The sequence below is a fragment of the Ambystoma mexicanum genome, chromosome 3p (genome assembly GCF_040938575.1).
Source record: "Ambystoma mexicanum isolate Mex_15411 chromosome 3p, UKY_AmexF1_1, whole genome shotgun sequence".
Taxonomy (NCBI): Eukaryota; Metazoa; Chordata; class Amphibia; order Caudata; family Ambystomatidae; genus Ambystoma; species Ambystoma mexicanum.
In genome coordinates this window covers 612,406,553-612,419,252 of record NC_090925.1, presented here as the reverse complement: position 1 = coordinate 612,419,252, position 12,700 = coordinate 612,406,553, and the positions used below count along the sequence as shown (strand labels likewise).

The 12,700-nt window shown below is 47.7% G+C and overlaps 1 protein-coding gene across 3 annotated transcripts in view; it reads left to right on the top strand.

Annotated features, from left to right (window-relative positions):
- SLC12A5 (solute carrier family 12 member 5) overlaps positions 1-12,700 on the top strand; it is a 1,549,598-nt gene that overhangs the window by 1,522,391 nt on the left and 14,507 nt on the right. The window lies entirely within an intron of this gene.

Sequence of the window (12,700 nt, the reverse complement as noted above, 5' to 3'; positions counted from 1 at the left end):
TGTCCTGACAGGGCCTGCCATGGCCAATCAGGGTTGGAGGGATGGCTGGGAGATGGGAGGGTGCCGGGCTGAGAACACACATGGAAGAGGGAACCAGGAGGATTGTGCAGGGGGTGCAGGCCACAAAGTTAACAAAAATGTGGTCACAAAATCAGCTGGGCAAACTGGAGCGAGGCTCCGCTTTACTCATCCAGAGGCAATTATCTGGAAATGAACTCCGGTAAGGCACAAGGGGGGCTAGACCCTCAGTGTTGGAATGAGTCTGGCCCTGCAACGGCACATCAGGGGTAGAGGGAGGGCTGGGAGGTGGACAAGTGGGAGGGAGGGAACACACACAGAAGAGGGAACCAGGAGGATGGCGCTGGAGGCGCAGGCCACAAAGTTGACAAAAATTGGGTTGCAAAATCAGCTGGTCAAACTGGAGTGAGGCTCTTAGCTGGAAATGTGGCACGGTAAGGCACAAAGGGTGGGGCTAGACCTCAGAGTTGGGATGAGCCTGGGCTTGCAACAGCCAATCAGGGGTGATGGAAGGGCTGATATGGGAGGGTAGGGAACAAAAACAGAAAGGGAACCAAGCGGTTGTCTTGGGAGGTGCAGGCCACAAAGTTAACAAAAATTGGGTTGTAAAATCAGCTGAGCAAACATGCAGAGGAACACCCTGATAAGCAAAGGCATAGAAACACGTTTAAAATACAGTGACTGAAGAGGATGGCACCCTGACTGGTAGCAGGTGCTCCAGGTATATGAGGGGAGAAAAACTGCATGTAGGCAGGTGGGTAGCAGGTCTGCCTGAGCATCAGTCCATCCGGGTAGATATCGATGATGTGACCGCTCACATCTGTCAAACGCAGTTGATGCCAGCTGCCCCAAACATAGGTAGAGGGGTGCCAAAAAAAGTCTGGTTTCAATAACAAAGCAATTAAAGTAAGTTTGGACAGCTTAGCTCTTTACACATGCTCACAGCACCAAGGGGGGGCTGGTCTTGCCCTGTGAGGGCAGGTTATGCTTCCTCGCCTTGGACCTGATCAAATGAGTGAGGACAATAATATTTGCAGGATCTTGCTCATTTAGCGGTGAGTCTGAGGTCAGGCAAAATGCAGCGAAGGAGATCAGGGCCTGACTAACCTAGCACTCATCAATGTGATTACTTGGGTTTTGCAAATGCACACCGGGTCAGCAGGCATTAGTCGTTCAATGGCAGGACCAACTTTGGTAGATTTGTAGATAAGCGAATTTAGGCCCCATGAGGTGGTGTGGCTGTTTAAAAGGAGGGTTTTAAAGTCCTTCCATAATATGTTGATGGAGCGTGGCTGCTGGGCATGCTTGCAGGACACATATTGCTATATTACAGGGGTCGGTGTTTCACATAAATATTCTAATGAGATGCGCACACTTGGCAGTACAATTTTGTGGACGTCCTTTCTTGCAGCTCGGTGCGCAGGCAGGCACCAATGTTGCAACCTTATTTTAGATAACTTAGACGAGGGTTGCCCAGGTACTTAGTCACATTATACCAAGTGGGTGACCCTCATTCTTTCACCTTCCAGGCCTCTGTGCTCACCTCTAAAGAGTGTCCCCACTGTTCAAAAATGCAGCAACGCCGCATCAAGGAATATCTGCAGGGCGGGGATGCAATGCTGTAGTGTGATGCACAGTCATGCAATACACATCAGGCATGGTTGGCAGCTGGAACTGACCTCCCCGGAGGGGTGCTGGCCCTTTTATTGCTGGTTAATTTGTTTTGTTGAAATGATTTGATGTTGAGGAGGGATATTGTGATGTCATGCCGCCAACGCTGCGTTTTGCCAGTGGTCTTGGCATCATAACATCCCTCCTCATCATAAAATCATTTCACTGAATAAATGAATCATACATAAACATTCCTCTCAGTAGTGCTCCATCTGTGCCTAATGATAATTCATTCCTCTCTCGCCACAGGCCCTGGAGAAACGTCTGCGTCTCTGTGGTGCTGTGCACTTGAACGGCAAGGAACAGCCCAAAATGTCCCCCTTGCAATTGTTCCACTGCTTCCTTCTTACCACTGTTCATTATTGTCATCAATAATGTCCTTCAGGGACGTGGTTTTGAAGACTGCAAATCTCGTGATCACATTGATGACGACCTCCGATTCATCTGCAATTTTCACACCGACAGTCGTCGGGTAATCAGGGTGGCAGGATAGGAACCCCTATGGGCTGTTGGCCCTAGATCTAAATTGGCAATTGACTCCATAACCTTGTAGTTGCAGGAGCCATCTTTCAAGCCTGATTGGATGTCCCAATACGGATCCCTGTAAGATGGATAGGAAGGGCTTGTGGTCCGTGACAACGGTAATGGGATGCCGAAAGATACATATAGATGTGAGAATGTTTGCACCCTCATAACATTGCAAATGCGCCTCTCTCGATTTGAGTATACCGCTGCACTCTCGGAGTGGGGACATTACTCACAAATGCTACAGGGTGTTGATGCCCTGGTGATCGAATTGTACCACTACATCTCCCAGACTTATGGCACTGACATCCACTATTGCTTCTGGTTCCCTCTTCTGTAGAAGAATGCCATCATCGATAAAAGCTTTTTTATATTCTCAAATGCCATGTGTTTTCTCAGTCCACATGCTCAGGCCTGGTCCTTTTTGGTGATGAAGCTGTGTAAATACTTCTTTAACTTGACACAGATGGTCCTTCCCATTCTTGGAGTACACAAGGACATCATTGCTCACATTTAGCTCACCCTCCAGCCCCGCCATAACACCCTGAATGGTGTGCTGAAAGACTTTCAAAGCTGAGGAGACCCCAAAACGGAGTCTTTTATAATGGAAGAGGCCTAGCTGGGATGAAAATGTGGTGAAGGATCTGGACTCTTCATGGAGGGGTAGCTGGCGATAACCAGATGTTAGGACAATCGTCGGGAATACTGACGCCCCCTCGAGATCTGCCAGAATATCATCCAGCATGGGTGTTGGGTGCCTTTCTTCCTTGATGGCCCTGTTGAGGAGCTGGATGTCCACACATATGCATATTTCATCCTGTTGCTTTGGTTTTGGAGCAACAACTATGAGAGACACCCACAGGGTGGGTTCAACTGACCTTTTCAATTATATTCGGCTGATATTAGAACAAGTATCAGCCGAACTATAGAACTGAGGCCCCCACTGTTCTTGTAAAGTGTGTTTAAGGGCGCCTTGCTTCCAACCCAGTGTCATGTAAACAGTGCCTATTAAACTATTAAAGAATCACACAATCAGTCTTTAATAGGCGCTGTTTACATGACACAGAGCTGGAGCCAATGCTCCCTTTATTAGTTTAGTTTAGTTTATTTGTAAAGCGCAGCCAAACACTTGGGTAACTGGGCGCAAAAACACTTTTAGAACAACAAGAGTTACAGAAAGTTGCACAACAGGGGACAATACAATAAAAAATAAATAGCATAGGGGACCGGGCTACAGGATGGTACCTGACAATGGAGAGGCACAAGTGATCGAAAGGACCAGGTTACAGAGGTTCCGTGATTGTAAATATTACAGTGTTAGGACTGGCACAGGAATGTTGAGGGTGGTCGGCAACTCATTATTGCTGTACTGCGGGGACGCCCTTGCGCGGCCATACCCTCCGAGCACACCTTGGTCTGGTGCTGGGAAAGATTTATTTGGATAAGACACAAATGTTTTGTGAAACACTGAAAATTAGGTAGGGGGATGTGCAGTGCTTTAAGTAGTGCGGGGCCTACCGGGGCTGGGCCCCGGCAGTTTCCAAAAAGTGGGGCTGAGCCGGAGCCCTGCCGTGGCCCTGCCAGGGCCCCCCAGTCCCACACAACATTGGCCGGGCGCATTATCCTGGCGCGGCCGTAGCCGTGACGGGAGATGCGCCCACCAGTTTAACATCAGGAGAGCTGACAAAAGTGCCAGCCAGGCACAGCGTCGCTGAGGCTGCCTGGCACTTCTGTCAGTCACAGTAACTTCCTCTGATGACCCCTCACTTGAGGGGTCATCAGAGGAAGTTACTGTCCCTTTGTTTGCCCTCCCCAGGTCACTGACCCTCGCGGGCTATGTGATCTAATATGCAGATTAGATCACGGAGCCCGCGGATTCGCAGAGGCTGAAAGACACCTCGGGCTCTGTGAAAGATCACGGAGCCCGAGCCGTCTTTCTCCTTTGGCAAATCTTTATAAAAGATGACTTGAATTGTGTACATTTCAAGCCATCTTTTATAAACATAGAAATATGTTACAAACGTCTATATTTATGAAAGGTGGCTTGAAAAGTACACAAGTGTGCGTACCTTACTATGGTTTGTGCACTTTTCAAGCCACCTTTTATAAACATAGAAATATGTAGCATTGCTATGTTTATAAAAGAAGGTTTGAAAAATGCACAAACCATAGCAGTACGCATATAAATATATAAATGCTCACATACATTTATATATTTGTGCACCTCACTATGATTTGTGCACTTTTAGGCCACGCCCACAATGGAAGCCACGCCCCCAAACGAGGGCTCCCCCCTCAATTTCTTACCCCACTTAAAGCACTGGAGATATGTGTTTGACGGCCCTGATTACCAGTGTGCTTGTGTGGCACATTTCGCAGGCACCACGTCTCTGAGCGTGTGAAGCGACTGACGTCAGGATTCTAGCTGCACTCTTTGTGGCCTCTAGGTGGTGCTGTAGAGCAAGCTTATATGCATTGCAAAGCTTGATCCACAGAAATGAGAAGGAGACTCCCTGTACAGTTTCCGGTTGTAGCATTGCACTGCTTGCAAGGTCGCTGAAAGGGATGTTGTAGCCATCTTCTCCTTTATGAGATGTATAAAGTGTGACCCTAGGTGGGAAGCCATGGAGCTCTGTACGTAGGGCGACGCACCCAGATGGTTACAAGTAAGCAGAAGGGGTAGCGGAGGACCTGGGATGAAAGGGGTGCATGGGAGGGAGTAACTCCACAGGGCGAGCATTAGGGTGGAGGATAACCGATTGGCAGGATGTTCTTTGAAGGTCAAGGTCTTCAGGTCCTTCCTGACATGTAAGCGGGAGGAGGCCAGTTGTATCTGCGGTGGTAACCTGTTCCATGGACAGGTTGTGTTGCAAGAAAAAGGCCTGTTTCCTGTTTTCTTTTTATTTCCAGACAGGGATTCCACTCTTCTTGTATAGTGAAGTGTTGGCAGCCTACCACAAGATTAGCAAACGCATCCGACCGGTTTCCCGGGAATGAGGGGTCATATGAAGGGGATATGTAGATAAGAGAGAAGCTGTGTGTGGGTGCATGCAAAGTGGTGCAGAGGAGGAGCAATTTGCAATGCGTGATGATGTCTGCATGTGTAAGCAGCCGCTTCCCGCTCTTATCTTTTTAGCCCTGTTGGCACGTTTAATCTTGAAGTCTGCAGCATGATCAAACTGGGTGCAGCCTGCCCTAAAGGAGCAACAACCTTTGAAAGCAGTGTCCGTTCTTTTTTCCAAGAGGGTGAGGAGGATTAAGGTAGCCAGTGATTACAGAAAAACAATGCCTACACGAGTAGGATATCTTAATACCTGTGCCAGCCAGACAAAAAAAGCAAAATGTTGTCAATGGAAGTGGCAATAGAATCAATCCTGTCACAAATGGTTTTCAGATTGACCTTCATAGTGTGGGTGTGAAAATCAGCAGGTTCTCAGCAACACCTCTGTAGCATTATAGCAACCTCTCTTAGCAGACTCTGAGCAGCATCTCAGCAACCGCTTATCATCTCAGCAGCATCGCAGGAGCCTCTCTGCAGCATCTCAGTAGCATTTCAGCAAGCACTCAGCAACACCTCCGTAGCATTATAGCAGCCTCTCTAGGCAGCCTCTGTGCAGCCTCTCTGCATCGTAACAGCAGCATCGCAGGAGCCTATCAACAGCATCTCAGTAGTATTTCAGCAGCAACTCTCAGCACACTCTGTGTAGCAGCTCAGCAACCGCTCTGCATCGTCTCAGCAGCATCGCATCAGCCTCTCAGCAGCATCTCAATAGCATTTCAGCAGCCTCTCAGCAACACCTCAGTAGCATCTCAGAAAACTCTCCCAGAAGACTCTCTCAGCAGCCTCTCTCAGCAGCCTCTCTGCATCATCTCAGCAGCAACACAGGAGCCTCTCAGCAGCATCTCAGTAGCCTCTCAGCATCATCTCAGCAACACCTCAGTAGCATTATAGAAAACTCTCTCAGCAGACTCTCTCAGCAGCCTCTCTGCATCATCTCAGCAGCATCGCAAGAGCCTCTCTTCAGCATCTCAGTAGCATTTCAGCAGCCTCTAAGCAACACCTCAGTAGCATTATAGAACACTCTCTCAGCAGACTCTCTCAGCAGCATCTCAGCAGTGCGCCTTTGAAGTTCAGAAATGGAAAGTAAGTGCAACGAATTATCTTGCCCTGCCGAGACAGGAGATGAAGATCCTGCAGAAAGTACAAATTGCCCTTCCTGGACAGGAGAAGAAGGTTTGTACTGGTACTTGTGAGGCTACGCCCCCAATAACCAAATTCTGGATGTATCAGGGACTGTCTCTGAATTTCTGTAAAGTTTTTCAGATTGTTGATACGCGTGGGTTTCCATGATGAGGAGCATCAAAGAAGCCGGCCCTCCTGCCCATCACCATCTCATCCATGATCACTACTGGGGGTATTTGGTTGAAACGGTGTCGATTGAGGCAACCCCTACATGCAGAATCTCCTTTGTGAAACTGCATAGAATGCCCTAGGCCATATGGAGGGTAGTGTACAGGATTTTTCAGGATCACTTCCACATCAATACTGGCTGCAGCTGGATTGCAGCGAGGCATATGTGGTTTACAGTGGTTGTGTGGAAGGGGGCGGGCCTCTCTGGCTTGTTCAGGAAAAATATGGTTGTAAATTGATCCATGCATAACGGAACAATCCTACCTTGAAATAGCAGGAGAAAGGATTATAGGGCCAGAGAAATTACATCCCACTCTTAAAGGTTGCCATGCAACCTCCTGTTCACACCTGACTAGAGGCTGTGGTTGGCTCTACACATGTAGGCAGTATGCTGCCACAGCGCTACCCAGGGGATCGGTATTTGGTCAAATTACCTTTTTCTTTTTTCCAAAAGGAAAAGGAAAAAAGACGGATTCGGAAAGAACGTTCTGTGACTGCACAGAGCTGTCTTTCTAAATCGAACGGTCAGCCCCTGGGCCGCACACAAGTGTGTGCAGGGGCTGACAGGCACGGCGAGACGGAGAGGATGAGCTGCGGGAGTGAGAGGTAAGTGGGTGTGTAGTGTGTGTGTCTGTGTGCGCGTGAATGTGGCAAAACGTGTGTCTATGCAGAAGGGGGAAGCAGGAAGCAAAGGGTGTCTTGGGGAGTGAACCCCCCGAATAAAAATAAGTAAATGACGGGGATGTCCCTTCACTGTTTTCTGGGGGTCGCACGAAATCGACTGAAAAAATGGGTCTTTTTGATATGTCACCTCCAGAAACCGGGAAAATGACATAGAACCAGGAAATCAGCTACAACAACACCAAAAAACCTTGAAATTCCGTTCTTCCCAAAGAGAAGAATTATTAGAGCAAAAGATGAGTGCTGGTCTTTGTTGCACTGGGAAGTTAGATTAAGTTCCATGGAGGTGTCTTGTTGGCAATGCAGGAATTCTCTGGGACCACCAACCGTGGTTCCTACTTCCTACTATAAAAAAGACCACAGTCAACTTTGATGACAGACTCCTCTTTAGAGGATGAAATACTTGCGCAGGATGGTGTCCAAGGCAGCACTAATGAAATATAACCTCCTCAATGGAAGAAGGTTGGATTAGGAATGTTTTATGGAGAATCCCAGAATGAAAAGTGTAAGCAATCGAACTAGAAAGAGTTGGAGACTGACTTTAGCCCTGGCCACCCAAATAAAACACAAGACCCTAAAGGTGCAAGTGGGTGCCCAGGGCCAATATTTAGGGCACAAGGTGTAAGGAATTGCTTTACATTGAAATGGCCTTGTGTAGGTCCGCACTCTATTGTAGTGTGAAATAGTAGGGATCCTGTCCATGTTGGTTCCCTTGAACTCTCTCTATAGCCCCAAATAGGGTGAACTTGGCAACCACTTGGAAGAAGTCGCATGCCACACTGATGCAGGGATATTGGAGGAAAGAAAAGGGCACAACCCCTTGGACGATGAATGGCACCCATGGATGTATGGGTCCACTGGTGGAAGTCTTTGGACCCTCTCCTACCTATGGAGGTTGTATGTACCCTCAGAAAAGGACCCTATGGAAATAACATCCCCCCTAAACAGTCTGATCAGTAAAATGATCCTTTTCAGAATTTGAAGAATTTGTTGTTTCGCTTAAGAAGAAATTCTAGAATTAGAAGCCTTTCGAGATGTGGGCACTCTGAAACCTTGAGCGGGTTCAAGAACTCTAAATGGCAAGAAGGAGTACGTGAAATAGCACCTACATACTGTACAGTTCTGATTTTCACTGCCGTACGATATTATAGGTGAAGGAGCATATATTATTTTTCCCATCTAAAGGTAAGTCTCTGTCTTAGGTGTCGACTCTCAAAGGCAGGGTTCATGTGTCTGCCCTGGCACGTCAATGCAAAGACAACCGAAGCAGTGAACGATAATCAGAAGGACAATATGCTGGGCCTAAATCCCGATAGCACGGTTTTACTCTTAAAGTGGTTCTCGTTCACACCAGATGATGGAAAACGTAGAACGGTAAGGTTGGGGTTCAGGATCTGTGTGAAGAACCATACATCTTCTTGGGGTGTAGGGGCAGTAGTCTGCCAAAGCAGAAGCCTCACACCAGCACCATCATCAACTGTAAAAAACCTAGGGGTCCTGATGAATAACAACCCCACTCTAGAGCCACAAGTAAAGGCTCTACTCAAGAAATGTTTCTTCCTCCTGCGAGCAGCAAAAAGGATCCTACCGTTCCTGTCGTTTGCCAACAAAACACTTACCATCATCGCTCTGATCATGTCCAGAGTAGATTACGCCAATAGCCTATACCTGGGCATGCCCGAACAACTTCTTAAAAAACTACAACGTATACAAAATGCGGCAGCCAGACTCCTCCTCAAGCTACCCAGAAGAGAACACATCACACCTGTGCTAAAGATACTACACTGGCTACCATTAAAACAGCGAATAAAGTTCAAGTCCATGTGCATCATGCACAGAGCAATACACAAACAAGGCGCAGAATTCGTAAGCGATAAACTACGCCTACATCAACCAACAAGAACACTGAGATCAAGCACAGACATCCGCCTAGAACCAAAACCCTATAACAGATGAAAACTTGGAGGATCCTCTTTCTCTCACCAGGCACCGAAAACCTGGAATGACCTACCTAAGAATATACGGAACACAACAAACCACCTAGCATTCAGGAAACTCCTCAAATCATGGCTCTTCACAGCGTAACTGCAACAGTGACGCACTAGAATGCCCACCCTGTTAAACAGCGATGAAAATAACACCAACCTCGGTCCCCTCCAAAATGGACATAGACAGAACCCAAAGAACGGACCTCACGACAGACCATAAGATATTATGGGAAATAGCCACAAAAGGAGGTCACCATAGACTGATCACATACTCAGACCGAGGCGAAAGCCCTTAAACGACTCATCCACTGCCTCCCAGCCGTACCATAACCAAAAACCCCCAGCAGACACATTTAGATAGAAAGTTTGTGAGAGGAGACCACAACACCAGCTCCAGCACCCAAGGAGGAGAATAGACACCCAACCCACACTAATCAATCCATCCGCATTAGAACTCCTACAGAGCTCGCTAGAATAGAACGGCGAGGAGCAATTAGTACACTTACAGAGCACGTTAGAACAGCACAGGGAGCGCCTCACACAAACCTAAAACCCTGCCAGGTGTAACCCCTTCACCCGCCCTGATGAGATTGGGAGGATTGGCGAGCACCACACTCGGACAGAGTTCTGAATGTTAGCATGTTAAACTTCATATAACCCACTATAAAAAAACTCAGCATTTCTGCAGACTTATCTCACTCAAAATCTCACAGAACCATCTCTCCCACAATAACCCGCATGCACTTCACAACACCGCAACAACACATAAGCCGCACCAACAGCACACGAGGACCAACATCGATCCGATACTTGCCCCAAAGCTCAGCACCCGGTGTATACTGAGTTGAAGCTGCCAACAGAACACCACTCCTCTCACTATCCTACTCCCGCTTCACCTACTAACCCATCCCACCTTCCCGTTTGCAGATCCGCCAGAGCGCCTGGGGACAACTCAGTTGGTGACGGTGCATGGTACAAATACCTTTAACATTTCACATTTGTGAAAGATCTAGTTGCCTACCTAACTTGAGGCACCATTGGAGTTGGTCCATCAAAATTAATTCTGGTGACTGTACAAGGACCCCCCTGCAGAATCTACCTATAAATCCCAAAGAAACATTGCAGAGGACTTCATGTGGATGTCTCTTTCAAGTGAATAACTGTTGAACCGCATGATGTTGCCCACATCGCATCCGAGTGGGGTGATATTCTTCTCCGGGGCTGCATTGAATAAAAACTGAGCCAATCGCTTTCATACTGTGGCCTTATTGAGTCGCCGCTACCTGCTTTGAGAATCACTGCATTCGAGGGAGGTAGCGTCAGAGGACGGAAAACTGGCTATTAGGACTCATGTTTGCAAGCCAGGACTGTGCTGTGTCTTGTTTCAAAAACATATCAGACAGTCGGCCATCTTGAAAGTATGAACACCTTATTAGGTCAACACATACTTTGTTTCAGAATGACAGGCGATCCATTCTTCGGGCCCAGGCAAGAGACCTATGTCGCCATGGAAACTCACTAAGCAAAACATGCATTTGCCCAGCAAAGGTGTTTGCCTTCAAGGTTGCAAACTACTGGATTTTTTGTATATATACTGCTTTTTTCGTCCGGCCAACATGCACTTCCTCAACTCTGATCGGCAGTGAAATCTAGGGGAGCGAAGTCTTTCATCGCTCGCTTCACTTGAGGTGCAGCTCATGCAGACGGAACAGGAGATCCACGTTCCAGAACTGGCTCATTCCACCTTAACGATGACTCAAGCTCCCGATCAGTTTGCAGATTATGGGCACAGGCAAAAGAATACAGGCACCGCTATGAATAACAGCACAAGCACCCACCCGTTTACCACCCGGGTTCCTTGTTGCCGAATGAAATTGTCTGGTGGAAGATAGGCACGCCTGAGCGAGGCATTAAGCGCAGAAGACATACTGGCTTTTGGTGGTGTTCTGTTCCCACTAATGTGGGGCACGATAGGCAGTGTCGCCCACCTCGCCACCTTTACTCTGGCAGATTTACCGTAGCCAGGAACACATGATTTCGGGCCTAGTTCCAAATCTCCATGCACAGCCAACAGAGTAGATGCAAATTAGCATCCTGCACCATCTTAGTTTTATTTTAGAACAAGAGAAAAGAAGCATAACAGTGGCACCTAGAACATTCTTCAGAAATGAAGATTGCGGGCTAGGTGTGACTATAGAGATGTCGGCAGGGTAAACATGTCAAGCCATTGGTATCTACCAAGCAATGCATTCATCTTTTTCAAGCCTTTATGTGTTGACCTCTGTCTTTGTTGTGTGTGGGGTGCATGAACAGGTCCCTTGCCATTTTGGGTTTCTATAGGGACGAATTCTCAAATTGGGTTAATGTCTTGCAATTTCCCCCAACATCAGAGTATGTGTTCCCAGATTTGGGTATGAAAGGTGCTACCATTGAAGGTTGATCGGTACGGTGTGGTAGTGTACGCAATTGTGTTTGGCTGATTAATGCCTCCTGCGGCGGGGTTCTGCTAGCTAGTTGCCTGCAATGTTACGATATATGATATGATATGATGGGTTATTTATAACGCGCTTAATACCCAGAGCTTTCTAGGCGTGGACCTGGGGATCGAACCTGCGTTGCTCCGTGTCGTCTTGCTTCCAAGGCGAGCACGTTGCTCTTGAGCTATCCTCCCAATGGAGCCACGGATCCATTTCTGCAAATTCCCCCGACACTGATTATTTAGTCACCCTAAGGGGACCATGGCTTGGGATTTCTAACCAGCCACATATGCGTTTTAGCTTTGGCTTAGGGTCTTGTACTTACTGTGTACAGAAATCTGTAAGGGATATGTGCCTTTGGGGCCTTTCACAACAACTTTAGTGAGGGTTGTTGGTTGGAAGGAGTAGCATCTCTGCCATCTGCTGATCCCGTGGCAGGTAGGGTGGGGGGGGTACATTTTTGCAATTTCCCTGTGTCCAGTGAGTATAGGGAAGTGATGTTTGCCTCTTGTATCATATCTTTGGAGGCCCAAAATAGGTGCTCGATTAGAGTGAGTCTTGTTTCACCGGTGCCAGGGTGAACGCATGGTCAAGGTCCAGGTTGTATTTGATTGGTTGATCAGGGGAGAGGGTTGTGTGTGCGTTAGCTGACTAGACGAAGTACTAAGATGGGGTGAGTTTGTAAGCCCACTGGTATTTTGCTGGAGACCCTAATGGTTGCTTGAAGGGTGTGGTTTGGGGGAGGTCTGGTACTCATTTAGGGGTAGAGAGGTTGCGCATTCTGCAGCGCAATGTGTTTTGCTGGAGGAAACCGGACTAGACTTGTTTTTTTGATGTGGGGCTCAACTCTGTGATCAATTACTGTCCACAAGTAAGCATTGGTTTTGCCCTGTGTCTGCAGGGCTGCGCAGAGGCCCATGTTAGAAGTT